Source organism: Neovison vison, chromosome 2, assembly GCF_020171115.1.
Source record: "Neovison vison isolate M4711 chromosome 2, ASM_NN_V1, whole genome shotgun sequence".
NCBI classification, from domain to species: Eukaryota; Metazoa; Chordata; class Mammalia; order Carnivora; family Mustelidae; genus Neogale; species Neogale vison.
In genome coordinates, this window is record NC_058092.1 from 20,449,374 (window position 1) to 20,471,622 (window position 22,249).

Sequence of the window (22,249 nt, forward strand, 5' to 3'; positions counted from 1 at the left end):
AAGATTTTATTTAAGGGCACCTGGATGGCTAAGTGGGTTAAAGCCTCTGCCTTCGGCTCAGGTCATGATCCCAAGGTCCTGGGATCGAGCCCCAAATCGGGCTCTCTGCTTGGTGGGGAGCCTGCTTCCCCTCCTCTCTCTCTGCCTGCCTCTGCCTACTTGTAATCTCTGTCTGTCAAATAAATAAATAAATAAAAATCTTTTTAAAAAAAGATAATTTAAAAAAAAAAGATTTTATTTATTTATTTGAGAGACCAAGAGAGCAAGAGTGCACAGGTAGGGGAGGAGCAGAGTTGGAGAAGCAGACTCCCTGCTGAGCAGGGAGCCTGTGCTATGCTGGGGCTCCATCCCATGACCTGAGATTATGACCTGAACCAAAGGCAGATGCTTAACCAATTTAGCAATCCATGTTTTATTTTTTTAAGTAAACTCTACCCCCAACATGGAGCTCAAACTTAAGACCCCAAGATCAAAACAGCATACTCTAAAACAAAAACAAAACAAAACAAAAAGAACAAAAAAGAGTACCACGCTCTAGCAACTGGGTCAGTTGGTAGAGCATGCAACTCTATCTTGGGGTTGTGTGTTTGAGCTGCAGGTTGTTCGTAGACCTTGCTTAATGAAATTAAACAACAAAAAACCAACCAACTTTTTCCCCCAGAGAACTCATTTAGAAACAGGAATAAGACAGTTAGGATATAGGCCCCTTATAGATAAAGATGAATAAACAAAGGGGTCCCCTAGGGATTGATGCTGAAACTTAGCCCAAGTAACATTTTTAGAAATTATCTCAAAAAACCTATCCAGTAAAATCTTCTTTGTTGGCAGATAACTCTACAGCAGTAGCTAGAAGTATGATGGTACAAAGTTGTGTGTTGAGAAATGTGGAAAATAGCTTCCATGTAGATAAAAATAAGGTAATGCAGTAATGGAAAAATAGTCCAAACTATAATTATCAGATGATGAGCTCTAAAGCTACCTGTTACAACATATAAGAAAAGGGTTTCAGAGTCCCTAAGCTTATCCTGAATACAGCTACAAAATGCAACAAAACACTGTTATTATAAAAGCTCTGGAAACACAGAACACATTATCCTGCCCTTGTACAAACCAAAGTGTATCTGTACCTAGAAGAGAATGTGCAGCTATGGTCATCACGGCACAAAAAAGGTAAAAGAGATAAAGAAGGCCTATAAAGGTATCCAAAAAGACCAGAGGAGCTTCTGTATGCTAACAGATTTTAAAAAATAATATATAGGAACGCCTGGGTGGCTCAGTCGGTTAAGCATCTGCCTTCAGCTCAGGTCATGATCCCCTGGCTCCTTGCTCAGCAGGGAGCCTGCTTCCCCCCCCCTCTCTGCCTACTTGTGATCTCTGTCAAGAACTAAATAAATAAATAAATAAATAATCTTTAAAAATAAATAAATAAATGCTAACTGGTAGGATCATGGATGATTCTCATTCTCTGCTTCATACTTTTTGGATATGGCAATTAAAAAAAATTTTTTTTTACAAAGAGCACTCATTATTCTCATCATTCGAAAAAGGTATAAATAAAAATAAATCTAATGTAACTTTCACTCTTTATTCACTTCTAATTGTGTAATTTGTTGCAATGAATACGTATTACTTTTGCAATTTCACAGAGATTTTAAAAACAAATCTAAAGCATTAGAAAAGGGAAGTAAATTACATGCAAATACCAAAGCAAAAAAAAAAAAAAAAAAAAAAGAAAGGATGTGATATAAGATTAAGCAAATTAGAGGAGCAGCAGTTTGTTGGAAAGAACTCTAGATACACATCAAAACCCTGATTTCATACTGACATACATTTTTTTTTTTTAAGATTTTTATTTATACATTTGACAGAGAGAGATCACAAGCAGGCAGAGAGGGAGAGGAGGAAGCAGGCTCCCTGATGAGCAGAGAGCCCGATGCGGGACTCGATCCCAGGACCCTGAGGTCACAACCTGAGCCGAAGGCAGTGACTTAACCCACTGAGCCACCCAGGCGCCCCCATACTGACATACATTAATGTGGATGAATCACAAAAACGTAGATTGAACAGGAGAATTCAGAAACAAAAGAGTGCATATGGTAGGAGTCAAGAACAGGCAAAATTAATTTTTAACAACAGAAATCAGAATAGTGGTTGCCCCTAAGACAGTGGAGACTGGAAGGATGTGTGAGGGAACACTGGAAGGTTATGGAAATGTTCTCTCTGGACTGGGGTGTTGGCTACACGTGTTTACACTTGTCAAAATGCATCTAATTATATACTTGTGCTTCTGCCCATTACACAGTATGTAAACTGTATCATTAAAAAATCTGATTAGGGGGGCGCCTGGGTGGCTCAGTGGATTAAAGCCTCTGCCTTCAGCTCAGGTCATGATCCCAGGGTGCAAGGATCGAGCCCCACATCGGGCTCTCTGCTCAGCCTCTCTCTCTGCCTGCCTCTCTACCTACTTGTGATCTCTGTCAAATAAATAAATAAAATGTTTTTTTAAAAAATCTGATTAGGGAGACTGGGTGGCTCAGTTGGTTAAGTGACTGCCTTCAGCTCAAGTCACAATCCGAGGGTCCTGGGATCCAGTCCCACTTAGAGCTCCCCCTGCTCTGCAGGAGCCTGCTTCTTCCTCTCCCTCTGCCTGCCACTTCCTTGCTTGTGCTTTCTCTCTGTCAAATAAAAATAAAATAAAATATTTCTTAAAAAATAAAATTAAAGGGGCGGCTGGGTGGCTCAGTGGGTTAAGCCTCTGCCTTCAGCTTGGGTCATGATCTCAGGGTCCTGGGATCGAGCCCCGCAGCAGGCTCTCTGCTCAGCAGGGAGCCTGCTTCCCCACTTTCTCTCTCTGCCTGCCTCTCTGGCTACTTGTGATCTCTGGCTGTCAAATAAATAAATAAAGTCTTTTTAAAAATTAAATTAAATTAAATTAAAAATCTAATTAAATTCAAATAAAGAAAGAAAAAAACCCACTAAAAAATAAAGGACAGAGGCCTATGGGTGGCTCAGTCAGTTAAGCATATGACTTAATTTCAGCTAAGGTCATGATCTCAGTGTACTGGGATCAAGCCCCACTGGGGCTCTGTGCTCAATGTGGAGCCTGCTTCTCCCTCTCTCTCTGCCCTTCCCCACCCGTGCCTTCACACACGTGCTCTGCTTTCTCTCAAATAAATAAATAAATAAAATCTTTTTTTAAATATTAAAAATAGGGATGCCTGGGTGGCTCAGTAGGTTAGATGCCTGCCTTTGGCTCAGGGCATAATCTCAGAGTCCTGGGCAGGCACCCTGCTCAGCCCTCTGTCTGCCACTCCCCCCTGCTTGTGTGCACCCCTGGCTTGTATGTCCTCCCTGACAAATAATAAATAAATAAATAGGTTGATTAATTAATTAATCAATTAATTAATTACAAAGTAAAAATAAAGAACAGAGGGCTGGGAGGATGGACAAAATGGGTGAAGGGATCTGAGGGGTTTGCAGTGGCGGGGGGGGGGTGGGCGGTTGGGGTACCAGGTGGTGGGTATTATAGAGGGCACAGCTTGCATGGAGCACTGGGTGTGGTGAAAAAATAATGAATACTGTTTTTCTGAAAATAAATAAAATTGAAAAAAAAAAAAAATGGGTGAAGGGGAGTGAGAGATACAGGCTTCCAGATATGGAATGTATACATCACAGGGATGAAAGGTACGAGGTAGGGAATATAGTCAACTGTACTGCAATAGCCCTGTTATGATGACAGAAGGTAGTTATACCTGTAGTGAGAGCATGAAGTTATCCAATCATTATGCTGTGCACTTGAAACTAATGTAACATTGTATGTCAACTATACTTCAGATAGATAGATACACAGAGGCTGTAGAGTACAAAGAAGGGGGAAAAAAGACACCGTAGAGGCTGTAGAGTACAAAGAAGGGGGAAAAAAGACACCGTTCGACTCAAATCTACCATTTATTAGTTGAGTGACTTAAAGGAAGTTACTTAACCTTTCTGAGCTTGTTTACCTGTAAAATGAAGCTACTAACATAACTTATCTTAAGTGCTGGGGAGTGATTGTAATGGTATATACCAAAGTGGGAGCACTGTGCTTTGCAATTTTTCATTGCAAATGAATGCTAAAAGAGTTTTAAAAGTAAAAAGGGACAAAATTTTTCTTCTACTTCTTACAATTCCACAAATGATTCTGGTATCAGGAATACTATTCTTTAAAGACTATCAATATTCTACAAAGGGAAATTTAGAGTTCTCAATTATGAACAAAAAGGAACATCAATGGGCATGACCTAAGACCTCCTTCTACATAGTTAAACACAACTTCTCAAGATATTATTTCAGGGGCACCTGGGTGCCTCAGCTGGTTAAGCGTCTGCCTTGGCTAAAGTCATGATTCCAGGGTCCTGGGATCAAGTCCTGCATCAGGCTCCCTCCTCAGCAGGAAGTCTGCTTCTTTCTCTCAAAAATAAATAAGTAGGGGCGCCTGGGTGGCTCAGTGGGTTAAGCCTCTGCCTTCGGCTCAGGTCATGATCCCAGGGTGCTGGGATGGAGCCCCATATCGGGCTCTCTGCTCAGCAGGAAGCCTGCTTCCTCCTCTCTCTCTGCCTGCCTCTCTGCCTGCTTGTGATCTCTGTCTGTCAAATACATAAATAAAAATCTTTAAAAATAAATAAAAATAAATAAACAAGTAAAAATTTAAAGAGAGAGAAAGCATTTTGTACTGCTTTTTAGTACTTGCTACAATGATGGCATAATCAGGGGAGAAAAATGTCTCACTTTTGAATACCTGAGAGTAAAAGAATTATTATTTTACTATGTTGATTATGAAGTTTAAGTATCACTATAAGCCACATCATATATACATGTGTATATGTGTATGTGTGCTTATAGACACACATATTCACTCAAATTGGAACTAAGCTGAACCACTGCTTCTTTTCAAAAGGGCTTCTATATTCTAAAAATAAGAACCTTACTTCTGTTCAACCGGAATTAATCTTACAACTAACAGAGTATGCTTCAGACTCTCATATTTTACCAGAAAAGAAAAACAGCTTGAAAAGTAATATTACGGGCAAAGTTTAATAGCCTCTCCCATCAATCTCAAACTAATTTTCTTTATTGGTGTGTAGAAATCATGAAGAGCAAATTTTTCTGAGATATTTCTATATTTCAACATTATTTCCTCTGCAAGCATTCAACAATTCTTGTTTCTATTCTTCTCTTTTCTAATTCAATTCTGTTTGGTTTCTAAGTTAAGAAGTGTGCTTCATTTGCATAAATGGTAACTATTCTGAGATACCATTCATAACTATACATTTGAATTCTCCAGAGTACCATTCACAACTTCAAATGGAACAGGAAAAAACTCATTCAACATCACTTTAATGGTGACTAAGATATGAATGATTATAATGTTATATTGTGGAGGATTGGTCAAAGGACAGTGAAGTCCCCAAATGTTACTACTAACTTGTAATCATTTTATGAATGCCCCAAGGGAACAAGAACCATTGCCTTGACCAATCTACCTATCACAGAGCTCAGAAAAACATGCCCATTAGCTTAACATAATTTTTTTAGAATTATAAAAATGCAGGGCCATCAAAATTTATCAAAAGAATCCTGACAAGTCCTAGCAAGTTTTCTATAAAACCAATACTGATTTTTCTCTAGGTGTTAAACTTTTCAGCTGTGAGCTTTTCTGAGAAAATCTTTTATGCAAGGTAGTAATAGTCTAGTAGTTCTTTACTCCACTAATCAGTGGTAGAAACTAAATTTACATAAATCTGTATAAAAATTCAGCTATCTATCTATACTGCTCTAATACATTTATTATTATTTTTTAAGATTTTATTTGGGGGGGTGTCTGGGTGGCTCAGTGGGTTAAAGCCTCTGCCTTCAGCTCGGGTCATGATCCCAGGGTCCTGGGATGGATCCCTGCATTGGGCTCTCTGCTCAGCAGGGAGCCTGCTTCCTCCTCTCTCTCTGCCTGCCTCTCTGCCTACTTGTGATCTCTGCCTGTCAAATAAATAAATAAATAATTCTTTTTATTAAAAAAAAGGAGAGAACATACAAAGGAATCATTCAATTTTCCCTCGGCAGGCTTCATGGAGGAGATGACATCTTGTTCAGTTCAGAAGAGCAAAAATATCTTATTTCACAGCTTATGAGCCTCTTTCCAAATAAAGAACCACTCATTTCTTCAGTCAACAAAAAACACCCCCCCACCCAAATCCCAAACAATTACTGCACTTTGCACCTATTCTCAGTTTAGCAACTGTCACCCTCATCAGTCTTACTAAGTAAAACCACTACCACAGAAATAAAACTTTCAGTTGCCTGCAGACACAGACTCTGTCTAATCCTGCCTAAGTCACAAAATCACATCCTACCAACTAACTGGCAATGATCTAACTATGAGTCCACATCTACCAACTGCGTCAGTATCTTAGAAAGCTATTTTGCTGGAATGCTTGGGTATCTCAGTTGGTTAAAAATGCTAACTTTGAGGCGCCTGGGTGGCTCAGTTGGTTAGGTGACTGCCTTTGGCTCAGGTCATGATCCTGGAGTCCTGGGATCAAGTCCCACATTGGACTCCCTGTTTGGCAGGGAGTCTGTTTCTCCCACTGACCTCTCTCCTCTCATGCTCGCTCTCATTCTCTCTCTCTCTCTCAAATGAATAAATAAAATCTTAAAAAAAAAAAAAAAAAAAAGAATGTAGATTTTGGCTTAGGTCATGATCTCAGGGTTGTGAGACAGAGCCCTGCATTGGGTTCTCTGCCAGGCATGGAGCCTGCTTAAGATTCTCTCCCTCTCCCTTTGCCCCTTCCTGCCCCCACCATCACTTAAAAAAAAAAAAAAAAGTCAATTTACCTTACCAAAAAATCTGGGTCCTCTTCCACTCTACCCAATGCATGCCAGGACCAGCAACAAAGTCACCAATATATAGGGGCACCTGGGTGGCTCAGCTGGTTAAAGCATCTGACTCTTGGTTTCGGCTTTGGTCATGATCTCAGGTCTGTGGGATCAAGTCCTGTGGCCAGGCCCCATACTCAGCGTGGGGTCTGTTTGTTCTTCTCCCTCTACTCTCCCACCCCATTATCTCTCTCTTTAAAATAATAAATAAAAAAGTTTTAAGAAGTAACCAATAGGGTGCCTGGATGTCTCAGTTGGCTAACCGACTGCCTTCGGCTCAGGTCATGATCCTGGAGTCCCAGGACTGAGTCCCGCATCAGGCTCCCAGATCCATGAGTCAGCCTCTCCCTCTGTCCTTCTCCCCGTCATGTTCTCTGTCTCTCAAATAAATAAACAAAATCTTTAAAAAAAAAAAAAAAAAGCCTCTGCCTTCAGCCTGGGTCATGATCCCAGGGTCCGGATGGAGCCCCCCGTCCGGCTCTCTGCTCAGCAGGGGGCCTGCTTCCTCTTCTCTCTGTCTGCCTCTCTGCCTGTCAAATAAATAAATAAAATCTTTAAAAAAAAAAAAAAAAGACTAAGTCTTATACAGAAAATGTAACTAATATAGAGAATGAAGGTAGATCTTCAATTCAATGACTTAACAACTACTCACACATACACAATCCCGTAAAACAAAGCATTAACAAGACTTTTAACAAATGCAAAACTCAAACACACCCTTACATATTTTTTCAAGTGATGGTGATATTTACATCATCCAGTATCTAGATCAAACCTACTTAAACTGGGGACGCCTGGGTGGCTCAGTTGGTTGGACGACTGCCTTCGGCTCAGGTCATGATCCTGGAGTCCCGGGATCGAGTCCCACATCGGGCTCCCAGCTCCATGGGGAGTCTGCTTCGCTCTCTGACCTTCTCCTCGCTCATGCTCTCTCTCACTGTCTCTCTCTCAAATAAATAAATAAAATCTTTAAAAAAAAAAAAAAAACCTACTTAGACTGAAATTCACTAATTTAAATCACAGTTAAGGGACGCCTGGGTGGCTCAGTGGATTAAGCAGCTGCCTTCAGCTCAGGTCATTATCTCAGTGTCCTGGGATGGAGCCCCACATCGGGCTCTCTGCTCAGCGGGGAGCCTGCTTTCCTCTCTCTCTCTCTGCCTGCCTCTCTGCTTACTTGTGATCTCTCTCTGTCAAATAAAATAAAATCTAAAAAAAAAAAAAAAAAATCACAGTTAATATTGACCAAAAGACTGCAACTGGCAATTAAGTTGAGAAAAAGAATCATCCGCTGGTAAATAAGAAACTCAGTAAAATGTTCTGATTTTTAAGAAATTTATCTCGAAGGGTTTCATATCTAAAATTATCATTCTAGGGATGCCTGGGTGGCTCAGTCAGTTAAACATCTGCCTTTGCGGGGCGGGGGGTCATGATCCCAGTGTCCTGGGTCCTATGCATGAGGTTCCTTGGCTAAGTGGGGAGCCTGCTTCTCCCTCTGCCTGCCACTCCCTCTGGTCGTGCTCTATCTCAAATAAGTAAGTTTTTAAAAAAATTATAAATAAATAAAGTATCATTCTAGAATATAATTTCTAAACTTTGAACAAATTACAATTGACTTTTTCTGTGAAAGCAGGGTTTTGGACAGGGAGCAACAGGAACAGCTCTTAAAGATATCTGAATTGGAAGAAGAGTTTCACAGTTCTTTCCTTCCTTCCTCCTTCAGTTGCTGCTTTTCTGGTTTTAGAATTTCAAACAAAGAAATACATATTGGCTCCACTGCTAAGAAACGCCCGCTTTCTCAGCAACTTCCTCTTCCAATTTTCTTCCCTACCATGACATATGAGAACAATACACACTGCCGGTCCTACCATTTTGATTAGCCAAAAGCGGAGGCTTAGAAAAATTAAGGGCTACAATTTATCATATCCAACTACTAGTCTCTGACTCCAGGTCCACAATCTTCACTCATCTAGAAGTCAGATAACAGGGAACACAAAGAAAGGAAGGAACATTATGCTGCATCACCGGCAGGGTACTGAACCTTTGGTTCCAGGAATCCAAAGAAATTTGAACAAATGGGAAATTTCTGTCATCCAGAGAAAATTTAGGGAGGAGAAACAGTTACTGGGCTGGCTCCCCTCTGAGCCAAGAGTCAAATCTATACACCAACAGTTGGTGACCTTCTACAAGCCACCCATTCAAGATTCAAACTGAGTTCTTTGAGGTTCTGACAACTTTAAAATAACTTTACAATTTAGAAACAGTCCTTTCCAACTCACAGACTGAAAAAAGGGAATGCACTTATAATTAGCCATCCAGAGTTCAAGGTCCAGCCTGTCTCCATGCCAGAGGTCAATTCAAGTGTCTGGAACCAGACCTCTCCCTCCATTTGTGACACAGCAAACTTCTTTTAAATGGATAATGACTTCCCCCTTGTCTGATGATCCTCAAAGGAAACCACCTTACAGTTGGTTGGTAAGTTTTGTGTGACCTTGGACAAGTTACTAAACTTCTCTGAAACTCGGTTTCCTTAAGTGTAAATTCCCAAAAGCAACTGTAAAAATTAAGAACATAAGCCTAAACAAGGGCTGGCACATAGGAAGAGCACTATAAATGCTTCCCCTCCCACTCCTAACCCCCCTGAATTGTTTGGGGACTAACTTTCAATCATTGCCCCAAGAGGTTCCAAGGATACTTTCCTCTCCTCCCATGCTATGGAGCCCCAGTGTATAAAACTTTGCCATCTCAAAGGCTCTAGGTCCCTAGAGGACCAAGACAACCAGAGTCTACCTAATTATAGCCTGGGGTCAATCCAGCCTTCATGGAAGAGCCCCCTTAGCCAACTCGTCTCCTTACCCTGCAGAACCATCCTGTACACATACATATATACGTACATACACACATGTACGTACACACAATCCTCTCCGCCACTCTTCGACTCAGCAGGCCACGGATCTCAAAGAGCCCTACAATTCCTTCATGGCCCCACTCTGGAAACTAAAGCTCCGCCTGGAGAACAACTTGCCAGAGATCTCCGAGAACATCTGAGATCCAACTCATGTACAACTGCCTGCAAAGCGTTCGTTTTACAAGTAGGGAAACTGAGGCCCTGAGAGGGAAGTGACTTGCCCAAGGTCACATAGCGAGTTAGTGCCAGCGCCAGGCCAGGATGGGGGCACTTTCGCAGCCTCACAGATTCGCCGGCCCCTCCAAGTCTCCGAGGGGACCTCCAGGACACCTCCTCCCTGGGGAGGGGAGTGTAGAGTAAGAGGCCACCCCGCGCTGACCGCTCCCCCGGCCACTGCCGGTCCGCGGCAGAAGGTGCGCCACCCAATCCTCCGCGACCCCGCGAGGCTCGAGGCAGGGGGTGGGGGGGGTGGCGGCGCGGCCGGGCCCGGCGCCTCACAGCGGGGCCCGCCCGCGGGGACTTGTTGCTCACCTGGTCTCGTGTGGTCGCCCTCAGCGACAGAGAGGCCTACCAGCCGCCCTTCTCCGCACGGGGTCTCTTCCCGTGGGCCGCCTCCGTGGATGCCACACAGCCAAACCCCCCTCAGCGCGCTACGCCCCCAGCCGCGCTCACCCGGCCCGCGTCCGCCATTACGCGATTCCCCGCCCTGGGACACAGCCACACCCCGCCAACGGCCCTGATTGGCTCTCTGCCCCACCCTCCTGGGGCTTTCGGGCATTCCATTGGCCCGAGTGGAATGCCAGTTAAATAGCTACGCAAAAGACGTACTCAAGGGTACAGTCTGGGGAGCTCCACCCGAGCTACTTCCGCAATCGGAGTAAACAGCGAGAGGGCAAACCAAGTGAAGTGGGGGTGGAGATTAAACTGAGTCAACTCCTAAATTCAAAGTAGGAAAGTCCTACCTAAGAAAGTGTAAAAACTGCTACAGAGTGTGTTGAAATATGGATTTCACTTGTTAGAGTTCAAACAACCGGGGTTTTTGGTGGAAGGAAGGGGCCAAACCCATGAACTTTCTGTGGATACCCCTCAAGTTGCAGATAGTTTTGCCCGAGCGGGCCCGACCGAAAGTAGGGTGGGGAGAGTGAGTCATAGGCTCTGGCCCGCTGCTAAACGAGTCTTCCGGGGCGAGGTCCGGGGTCTTAGGACTGGGAGCCGATTCTGAAAGGCCGGGGTCAGGTGAGCAAGACCCTGGTCAGGCATCACCTCATTCTGCGACCTCAGACGACTTCCTGAACTTATCTGGTTCTCAGTTTGTCCTTCTGCAAAATAGGAGTAGTCATGTCGGCCTCATGTCCCTGGCGTTTTGAAGCTACACGCCTGAGTTGGGTATAAGTTGGGTATATGTGCATCTTGTTGATTATAAAAGGCTGCAGCTTGATACCATTGACAAATTCACAAGTTAGCGAATATCTCTCATTTAGTTCTTTTGAGCAACTCTGTAAGGCGGATATTGTCTTCGTTTTGCAGGAGAGAAAACTGAAAACTCCATGACTTACCCTGGGTCACCTAGGGAATTTGAAACAACCCCAGGACTCAAACTTGTATCTTTTGTCTTCCATTTCTGTATTTCTCCTCCCAGGCCTGGTGTCCCCTGAGAAAGACGTTCTTCCACCAACCCTTTAGCATTCCGGGGAGTGTCGTGAGAATGCCAGTACAGTTCCCCTCTCTCCGGTTACCCTAGGCCCTAGCTGTTTCTAGGGACCTAGGAATCAGGAGGTGAGTAGGGTATGACAGGTGGGTCAGCAACTCAGACAGAATCCCAAACAAGGACACCGGGGCAGTGACACCATTACGGGCCCTCAGCAGGGCAGCCTCCATGCCAAGACTTAAATCCAGGTTTCTTTGCTCTCAGAACAGGGCTCTTTTCATTACAGGATTGTTTTTCCCAGAAGGGCTGCCTTGGCTGTAATTCCTAGTCCTTTTCCCTCTCTGGAAAGGAAGGAGGCCAAGATGGGAGAGGGAGGGGGAGCCAGCTAAGCCTTTAAATGGGCGGAGACCACCAAGTGCATGGTGCTGAAAGAGCCTCAGTGCTGGCTGAGTCAGTGACCTCCAGGCTCAAATTGGGACATGTGGTCTGACAACCAATGACTATTTAAATCGTGACTGTGGCCGTTGGGTGCTGGGAGGCAGCAGGTGCTGTGCAGAAGTCAGTGTCTTTGGGTTAGCCTGACCTGAAATTGAATCCGAGCTCCACCACTTTATAGCTTTTTGAGCCTCATTTATGGCCTCTCTAAAATGGGGACAGCAGGGCATCTGGGTGGCTCAATTGGTTAGGCATCTGCCTTCAGCTCAGGTCATGATCTGGGGGTTCTGGGATCTAGTGCTGCATGGGGCTCCTTGCTCAGCAGGGAACCTGCTTGTCCTCCTCCCTCTGCTCGAGGCACGCCCCCCCCCCCGCTTGTGTTCCCGCTCTCCGTGTCAAATAAAGAAATAAAATCTTTAAAAATTTTCATATATATATATATATATATATCCACATCAGTGCCAAAAAAATATGTATATCCACATCACAGCTAAAAAAAAAATTAAAAATAAGATGGGGACAGCAGGGCAGTTGTGAGGATTCAGTGAGTTAATTGTGAAATTAATGAGTCATGTGTAAAAAGTACCTGGTATTTATCTATTCATTCAAGGATTCATCTATTCAGTAAAAAATTACTAAGTACCAGGGTGCCTGGCTGGCTCAGTCAGTAGAGCATATGACTCTTGATTTTAGAGTCAGTGAGTTCGAGACCTATGTTCGGTGTAGGGTCTACTTTATATTTATTTATTTATTTGACAGACAGAAATCACAATTAGGCAGAGAGGCAGGCAGAGAGAGAGGAAGGGAAGCAGGCTCCCCACCAAGCGGAGAGCCCAACACAGGGCTTGATCCCAGGACCCTGGGGTCATGACCTGAGCCGAAGGCAGAGGCTTTAACCCACTGAGCCACCCAGGCGCCCCTAGGGTTTACTTTAAAAAAAATTGGGGTGCCTTGGTGGCTTAGTGGGTTAAGCCTCTGCCTTCAGTTCTGGTCATAATCTCAGGGTCCTGGGGTTGAGCCCCGCATCGGCAGGGAGCCTGCTTCTCCTTCTCTCTCTGCCTGCCTCTCTGCCTACTTGTGATCTCTGTCTGTCAAATAAATAATAAAATCTTTTTTTAAAAATTATTAAGCATTGACTATGGATAGGCAGCCTGCCAGTGGTACAGCTACAATGGTGGGCAAAACAGACCCTCATGGAGCTTGGAGTTTAGTAAGGAAGTAAGTCATAAAACAAATGACCAGATGAATCAAAATAGAGTTAGAAACTGGTAAGGAACGAGAAGGCAAAGTACAAGGTGTTTATGAGAGTGCATGTTGGAATGGGGTGGGGCTAGAAGAGGCTTCCTGCAGAGGTGATATCTCTGGGTGAGTTGGTGAATGGGGCTGAACCAGGCAGCAGGTCTCTGGAAGAAGGATTGCAGGCCAAGAGAAAGGCATCCAGGCCAGTTGGAATAGGTGGCAATGAGGAGGACAGAGCTCATGCAGGGGCCTAAGCAAATGAGGTGTTACAGGGGAGGGAACCTGACTTTGAAATGAGGCTCATTTCCAAGGGTCTCTGTACTTTTCTGGTAGGCCCTGAATGCAAGCTTTGAGGCCAACCCAGGGTTTGCATCCTGGCTCTGGCATCTCACTTCAGACTGTGTGACCTTGTCCAGTCACCACACCTCTCTGTGCCTCATCTCCTTTTCTTTTTTTTTTTTTTAAAGATTTTATTTGTTTATTTGACAGACAGAGATTACAAGTAGACAGAGAGGCAGGCAGAGAGAGAGAGAGGGAAGCAGGCTCCCTGCTGAGCAGAGAGCCCGATGTGGGACTTGATCCCAGGACCCTGGGATCATGACCTGAGCCGAAGGCAGCGGCTTAACCCACTGAGCCACCCAGGCGCCCCTCATCTCCTTTTCTAAGAACCGGGGATAATGATAAAGTGTCATGGGGGGCAGTGAGGACTCAATGTGGAATGTGTCTAAAGTGTTCCGGCACACAGAAGGCCCTCCATAAAAGGTGCTCATTCTTCCCAGCATGGAGGGAGGTGAGCCCGAGGCAGCAGATCCATCAGATAAGTTTGGGAGAGAGCTGATGGAAGCATCCATACACTGGGCGAGTTGTCATCTGACCGTAATTGTTTTGTGAGACTTTGAAGCCAGGCAAGCCTGGGTTCAAATCATAACTATAGCACTTTCTAGCAGTGTGACCTTGAGCCAAGTGACTTTGCCTCTGTGAGCCTCAGTTTCCTTATCCGTAAAATGGGAATCATAATTGTTTTTAATCTCCCGGAACTGTGAAAGTTAAATGAGATAATAAATGCAAAGCACTGGGGCACCTGGGTGGCTCAGTTGGTTAAGCGACTGCCTTTGGCTCAGGTCATGATCCTGGAGTCCTGGGATTGAGTCCCACATCAGGCTCCCTGCTCAGCAGGGAGTCTGCTTCTCCTGCTGACCTCTCTCCTCATGCTGTCTCCTCTCCCATTAATAAATAAATAAAATCTTTAAACAAACAAACAAACTTTTAAAAAATAAATAAATAAATGCAAAGCACTTCACACAGTGATTGGCACATAGTAAGCAGCTGTTGAATATTAACTTTAATAGTATTATTGTCATTAACTCTAACTTTATTAGTAATTTAATAATAATTATTATTGTCGATATCAGCATTACCACCTGTCCTAGGTAAGATTTTGGAGCTTTTGCATGAAGATTGTCTGACAACAAGAGCCATAGTTTCTCCTTTTAGGCAAGAGACATAGACAAGTTGCTTTCTGAGGGGATGGTGCTGAACACTTGAGAAATCATATTAATAAGCACTAACACGGAGCATTTCCTATGTGTCAAACACATGCTAAGTGCTGTCCATGCATTAACTTATAAATCCTCCTAGTAGCCCTATGAGTGAGGTCCTGTCATTACCATCATTTTACAAATGAGGCAAAAGAAGCACTAAGGTTAAATGACTTGCCCAAGGCCACCCAGTCTGCAGGAGGCACAGCTGGAATTCGAACCCAGCCTCTGAACATGAATGGACTTAACTGCACCTGAGGTTAAGCCCTCCCTCCTGATGACATTATCCACTGCCAGTAGCCAAGTCCCAGGCTCTGAAGGCCAAACCCGTTCCTTTCCCACCAGTTTTGAAAAGTAACCCCTGCCTGTTTGTTCCCTGCCCTTCGAGGCAGCTTAGAGCAGGTAACAGACCCTCTTCCACTGCAAGGGAAAGCAAAAAGTGGTTTAGAGTCTGAGTCTGGACCAACAGTCTTGGCCAAGTCACATCCCCTGTCTGAGCCTCAGTTTCCTTATCTATGAAATAGGGATGATAGCAGCTTGCTTACAGGGCTGTTGTGAGGAGCAAAAAGAAGGCCTGCATAAACTATGAAGTGCTGTCAGCACAGGCAGGCCTCTCATTGTTGCTATGGGGATGGCAAACACCCTGGGGAAAGCAGCCTAAACCAGTACAGCTGGCAAAATTGCCGTCTCTAGAAAAAGTCCTGGGTTTGGGTCCAGGATCTGCCTGTTACACCCTGTGTGACCTTGAGCAAGTTATAAAACCTGGCGGAGCCTCAGTTTTCTCATCCATAAAATGGAGGGAATAATAACAATTGTACAGCTGGGGAGAAAAACACTGAGAGAATGCATAAAAAGCCATGAACCAATTCCTGGTATAGAGCTGGCAGAACCCAGTGTGTTAAGGGAAAAACAAATCACAAGGACCATGAGGAATCACAGTGACCCATCTTCACCACCCTGGTTGAGGGGAAGAAGATGGAGACCAGTGTGTTCAGAGCTCAGGACAGTCTGCAGCCACTTCCCTACCTCTAGAATCATCAGCTCTTGCTGGGTCCACTGCATCTCTCTCTCTCTCTCTCCTTCTCGTCAAACAAGTTCTTCTCCACTGAGCAATCCCAGGGGGCCCTGAACCTCAGTTCCAGCCAAGCTCACAGGCTTTCCCCGCCTCCACATCCTTAATCCACAGCCTTTGCATTTGCCATTCCTTCCACCTGGAATGCTCTCTCCTCCCTGAGCGCTTGTGATGGGGAGAGGGGGGTGCTGAAGGGAAAGGATCTGGAATGATGCTCCCCTTCCTCCTCACTCCACTCCCCTACATCTCCCACGCTGCATGCCTGACCTCCCTCCCTCCCAGCGTGGGGGGATGAAGCAGCATCAGGAGGGGGAGGAAAAGGGGGAGGACTCCATGAAGGGCCCTCTGTGGGGTTTTTCACCTGCTCAGAAGAGGCAGACGGAAATGAAAGCTCTAGAAAAAAATGCCTGCCTCTCTGCTCTGGAGGCCCCCGCTCAGGGAAGCCTCCCTGCCTTCCCACTGTGCCATCTTCTCTTCCTCCCCCTCCTCCTGCAGGCAGGTGCCACAGTCAAGGAACATGGGTGGGCGGCAGGCCAGGGAGACATGGGTTCAAATCCCATTCCTGTCCCTTACCTAGTGACTGGCCTGGCCTTAGCAAGAACCTTTGGCCCCCACACACCTCATTTCTCAGTAAAAGGACAAATAGCCCTGCCTTTCAGGCGGCTGTGAGGGCTAAGTGGGGTGCCAGATGAAAATGCCTAGCACAGCCAAGGTGCTAGGCCATGGGGCAAACTCACAAGCACCACGCTGGCCCAGCCCAGCTCTCAGCACCTTGCGGATACTCGCCCATTGAATTCTCGGTAAGGTAGGTACCCTTAATCTCCCCTTTTGATAGATGGTGAAACTGAGGCACAGAGAGATGATCTACCTTGTCCAAGGTCACACAGACAGTGAGAGGCAGAGCTTCATCTCCGTTCTGCCCACCACACTATGGTACGCTCAGTACTGGCTGTCAGGGGTATTGTTGCTTTGATTTGTTTTTATCGGCACTGATTCTGTGCCCTCAGTGAGTACATGTTATTCTTCCCCCACATTCAAAATCTTGCTTGAATTTTTCCTCCGTCATGACATCCTCCAGTTTGTTTCTTTAAAAAGCATACATTGCTCTCTCCTCTGGCCAGCCCAACCCAGGGCTCTAGGGACCAGTGATCCATCCACCGAGTCTCTGTTTTTCAGCAGCTCCCAATCTGGTGGGGGAAGAAAATACATACATTAAAAAAAAATTTGTTTCAAGTTTTTATAAGTTTAGGGACGTCTGAGTGGCTCAGTCATTAGACGTCTATCTGCCTTTGGCTCAGGTTATGATCCCAGGGTCCTGGGATCAAGCCCTACTTCAAGCTCCCTGCTTGGTGAGAAGCCTGCTTTCTTTCTCCCACTCCCCCTGCTTGTGTTCTTGCTCTCGCTGTCTCTCTCTCTGTCAAATAAATAAATTAAATTAAAAAAAAAAAAAAAAGATTGGGGTGCCTGGTGGCTCAGTGGGTTAAAGCCTCTGCCTTCAGCTCAGGTCATGATCCCAGGCTCCTGGGATCAAGCCCCCCACATAGGGCTTTCTGCTCAGGGGGGAGCCTGCTTCCTCCTCTCTCTCTGCCTGCTTCTCTGCCTACTTGTGATCTCCGTCTCTCAAATAAATAAATAAAATCTTTAAAAAAATAAAATAAAATAGGTGCGCCTGGGTGTCTCAGTGGGTTAAGCCGCTGCCTTCGGCTCAGGTCATGATCTCGGGGTCCCGGGATCGAGTGCCACATCGGGCTCTCTGCTCAGCAGGGAGCCTGCTTCCTCCTCTCTCTCTCTCTCTCTCTGCCTGCCTCTCTGCCTACTTGTGATCTCTGGTTGTCAAATAAATAAATAAAATCTTTAAAATAAAATAAAATAAAATAAAATTTAAATTAAAAAATATATTTTTTAAAATTTATTTATTTGAGGGGCGCCTGGGTGGCTCAGTGGGTTAAGCCTCTGCCTTCAGCTCAGGTCATGATCTCAGGGTCTGGGATTGAGTCCCGCATCGGGCTCTCTGCTCAGCAGTGAGCCTGCTTCCCCTCTCTCTCTGCCTGTCTCTCTGCCTATTTGTGATCTCTCTCTCTCTCTGTCAATAAATAAATAAAATCTTTTTTAAAAAATTTATTAATTTGAGAGAGAGAGAGCATAGGCAGGGTGAGTGGCAGAGGAAAAACAGGCTCCCCGCCGAGCAAGGAGCCCAATGTGGGACTCTATCCCAGGACCTGGGATTGTGACCTGAGCTAAAGGCAGAGGCTGAACCAACTGAGCCACTGAAGTGCCTCTACGGTACATAAAAATTACCATAAAAGAGGGAGACACCAATTGCAGCAGGAGCTGTAAGCTCACAAAACCCTCAACCTAACACAACTGACGGATTGAGCAGGTTCATAGAGGAGGGGTCATTTGGGTGGAACCTTGAAGGGTGAGTAGGAGGTCCTCAGATACAGTTCTTTTTTTTTTCTTCTAAAAATTTTATTTATTGGGGCACCTGCGTGGCTCAGTGGGTTAAGCCTCTGCCTTTGGCTCAGGTCATGATCTCAGGGCCCTGGGATCAAGCCCCTCATCGGCTCTCTGCTCAGCAGGGAGTCTGCTTCCCTTCCTCTCTGCCTCTCTGCCTGCTTGTGCTCTCTCTCTGTCAAATAAGTAAAATCTTGGGACGCCTGGGTGGCTCAGTTGGTTGGGCAGCTGCCTTCGGCTCAGGTCATGATCCCGGCGTCCTGGGATCGAGTCCCGCATCGGGCTCCTTGCTCAGCGGGGAGCCTGCTTCTCCCTCTGCCTCTGCCTGCCTCTCTGTCTGCCTGTGCTTGCTCTCTCCCTCTCTCTCTCTCTGATAAATAAATAAAATCTTAAAAAAAAAAAAATAAGTAAAATCTTTAAAAAAAGAAAACAGAAAAAAAAAAAAAAAAAAGAATGTGATGTGTAGTGCAGATCCTGCAAAGGGGACTGGATAAATAAAGGTTAGAGAGTAATATATTTGGGGTCAGACCCTGTACTGTATGTGCTGCAGGTATAGAGGTGGAGAGAGAGTAATTGGGCCCTGAAGATGCTTCCAGACTTGGTGTGGGGCAGGGGTGGGGGGGACATGGGGGGGACAGAAAGCCACAAGTAAAGCAAAAATATCTATATTAAAGAAAAACCCAGGGGCGCCTGGTTGGCTCAGTGGGTTAAGCCACTGCCTTCGGCTCAGGTCATGGTCTCAGGGTCCTGGGATCGAGTCCCGCATTGGGCTCTCTGCTCAGCAGGGAGCCTGCTTCCTCCTCTCTCTCTCTGCCTGCCTCTCTGCCTGCTTGTGATCTCTCTCTGTCCAATAAATAAATAAAATCTTTAAAAAAAAAAAAAAAAGATTACCTAAAAGAGAACTAAACTTGTCATGGGGTCAGTGAAGGCTTCCTGGAGAGGTGCTGATGTCCAAGCTAAGACTCAAAGAGCAGAGCCCCATGATGTTACCTACTGCCACCCAGCCATAAAAACAGTGCTGGCAGGGCGCCTGGGTGGCTGAGTGGGTTAAAGCCTCTGCCTTCAGCTCAGGTCATGATGCCAGGGTCCTGGGATCAAACCCCACATCATCTCAATGGGGAGCCTGCTTTCCCCTCTCTCTCTGCCTACTTGTGATCTCTGTCTGTCAAATTAAATAAATAAAATCTTTAAAAAAAAAAAACAATTAAAAAAAACAGTGTTAACTATAAGAGTAAGAAACCCCAATAAAGTTCTATTTTTTCCCATGAGTGCTCTTTAAATGTTTTTTTTAATTATCAAACATCAAATTAGGGTGTTTTTTTTTTTACGATCTTATTTATTTATTTATTTGACAGAGATCAAAAGTAGGCAGAGAAGCAGGCAGAGAGAGAGGAGGAAGCAGGTTCCCTGCTGAGCAGAGAGCCCGATGTGAGGCTCAATCCCAGGACCCTGGGATCATGACCTGAGTCGAAGGCAGAGGCCCTAGCCCACTGAGCCACCCAGGTGCCCCGAACATCAAATTAGTTTTTTAAAAGAATAATATTTGGGGGGCGCCTGGGTGGCTCAGTGGGTTAAGCCGCTGCCTTCGGCTCAGGTCATGATCTCAGGGTCCTGGGATCGAGTCCCGCATCGGGCTCTCTGCTGGCAGGGAGCCTGCTTCCTCCTCTCTCTCTGCCTGCCTCTCTGCCTACTTGTGATCTCTCTCTCTGTCAAATAAATAAATAAATAAATAAAATCTTAAAAAATAATAATAATAATAATATTTGGGGGCGCCTGGGTGGCTCAGTGGATTAACCATCCGCCTTCGGCTCAGGTCATGATCTCAGGGTCCCCGGATCTATCAGGCTTCACACAGCAAGAGGCAGGCACCCTGCTCAGTGAGGAGTCTGCTCGCCTCCTGCCCCTCCCACCTCATACCCCCCCATAAGTCAATAAATAAAATAATATTTTTAAAAAAAATAATATATGTATATTTTTTTAGTGTCTCTGCTTTGCTGGTGCCCTAAACACGTGCTCAGTTTGCTGATTGGGTAATCGGACAGGGTGATAGGCCAGAGGGAGTCATCCAGGTGAGAGGTGGAGAGGGGTGTGGAAAGGAACGGGAATTTCACAGGCAAAGGCCCAGAGGCAAAAGGAAAGATGGCACTTTGGGGAAAAAGGAAATCCTTTGATGAGAGCTGGCAAGTGGGAAGAGGTGGCAATAGAGAATCGGTCTGGATTTTCAGGGAGCTGGAGGCATGAAAGGGCTTTAACTGGGATACATCATAATCCAGAGTCCCTTCTGCGAGAGCTCACTCTGAATATTTCTAGAGTCCTATTTCCGGTTTGAATCCATTCAGTCCAGAGACCCTGCGTACCTACTAGGCTTCAAGCACTGACCCAGGTGCTGGGGCTGCAGCAGATAATTAAGGGCTTGGCGGGCAGGGACACTGATGGCCACCAGACAGTGGGTCTGGCTGGACAAAGGCTTGGAGCGTGGAAGGCCCCGCAGAGAGAGAGAGCCAAGCCTGGTGCCGGACAGTGAGGCCCTGAGGTGGGAGATACCATTCAGGCTCTTTGCTGTGAAGAGGCCAGAGGTTCCTAAGACAGGAGAATAAAGGAATGAAAACGGAGGCAGAGGCAATGGACAAGGGGTGTAAAATCCTCGTCTTGTAACCTCCGGAGAAGGCGGCCAAGTAGGCAGAGGGGCAAAAGGCCCAGCCAAGCCCTTCAGCCCCCCCGTGCTTTCCCAGGCCTGCCGAACCCTGCAGCTTGGCTTCTCGTGGCTCCAGAAGTCAGACCCAACCCTGAAGGAGAGCAGAGGCCGGTGAGGAGGGCGCGAGGGACAGGCCCCGGCCTCTGCCCAACAGGGCCTTCCCTCCCAGCAGCCTGAGCCAACCCGTCTGAGAAGCCAGAGGTTATAGGGAAGGATTAAGGAGTTGGTTGCTTTTTTACCCAAACTGTGGCTGCATTTCTCTCTCTCTCTCTCTTTCTCTCTCTCTCTCTTTTTTTTTTTTTAAAGAAAAATGTTCCCGTACACGCACCCGGAGGCTTTTGCAGGAGGCGGCTGTTGGAGAACCGGGAAAACAAGCCAAGAAACAAGAGAGAGGAAGAAGACCACGCCTCGCCTGGCAGATTCCTAATGGCCCAGGAGACCTGAGGCTTTACTGTGGGAGGCCGGTGGGGGGGTGGGGGGGTGCTGGCTCGGGTGGGAGGGAAGGGCAGGCCGAAGGACAGCCACTTGCTGGTCGGTGACCTTGGGCGGGATGCTGCCTGCTTCCCTCTGGTGAGAACGGAGAGGAGGGGGGCAGGGGTAGGGCTGGCCAGCTGAGGTCACAGGAAGGCCCCTTCCAGCCTGAAACGCGATCTCGGGATGTGGGGCCTGCCAACCTGCAGCGACCCTGGGCCAGCAGAGATGAAAGGCTGCCTGTCCCCAGCTTCCGGACCCCCGAGGCCCCAGTGCCTCAGACTTGAAGGGCAGCAAAGCTGCTGCAGCTGGCTGGAGCCGGTTTCTGGACTCCCCACCCCACCTGATGTCATCCAACCCTCCCTTCCCTGTTTGGCTGGGGACCCTCAGGCCCAGAGAGGGCTGTTGACCTACCGGAGGTCACACAGCAAGTTGGAGGCTGAGCCAGGGCTCACCACAAAGTCTTTGGGCTCCAAGTCCAGTCCTCATTCCCTTTCCCAGAAACTTGGCTGCCGGGGGCCTTACCCCAGGGAGTGGGAGAGAGAGACCCAGGGTTAGGGGAGACAGTTGGAAGCTATGTCCTTTGAAGTCCAGACTTAATGTTGCTTTTCTTTTCCTTTTCCTTCTTTCTCTTTCTCTCTCTCTCTCTCTCTCTTTTTTTTTTTAAGACAAAAAGAACGTTCCAGGCCCCTGCCATGAGCCTGGACTTGCTCTGTTGGCAGGGGAAGGAATGCAGCTCTGGCCGCCACAGCCGCTGGTGGCCAGCTGCAGCCCCCGCTCCTGCCGCTCCCACCCCAGTGGGCGCGGGGACAAAGGCCTCTTCTCAGGCTGATCCCCTCCAGCTCCCTGGATCAGTGGGGGCAGAGCATCGACCCAGAGGCTT

At 46.3% G+C, this 22,249-nt stretch overlaps 1 protein-coding gene and 1 long non-coding RNA gene across 2 annotated transcripts in view; one reads left to right on the plus strand and one right to left on the minus strand.

The window, feature by feature from the left end:
* WASF2 (WASP family member 2) overlaps positions 1 to 10,506 on the minus strand; it is a 71,108-nt gene extending 60,602 nt beyond the window's left edge. Inside the window, exon 1 of the mRNA XM_044237541.1 lies at positions 10,346 to 10,506. The gene's annotated coding sequence lies outside the window, so the exon portion shown is untranslated. The remainder of the gene's footprint in view (positions 1 to 10,345) is intronic.
* A 458-nt stretch (positions 10,507 to 10,964) lies between these two features.
* Positions 10,965 to 21,341, plus strand: LOC122898628. The gene is made up of 3 exons (XR_006383015.1): positions 10,965 to 11,050; positions 11,454 to 11,590; positions 21,202 to 21,341. It is a non-coding gene; the product is annotated as an uncharacterized LOC122898628 (long non-coding RNA).
* Positions 21,342 to 22,249: the final 908 nt, after the last annotated feature.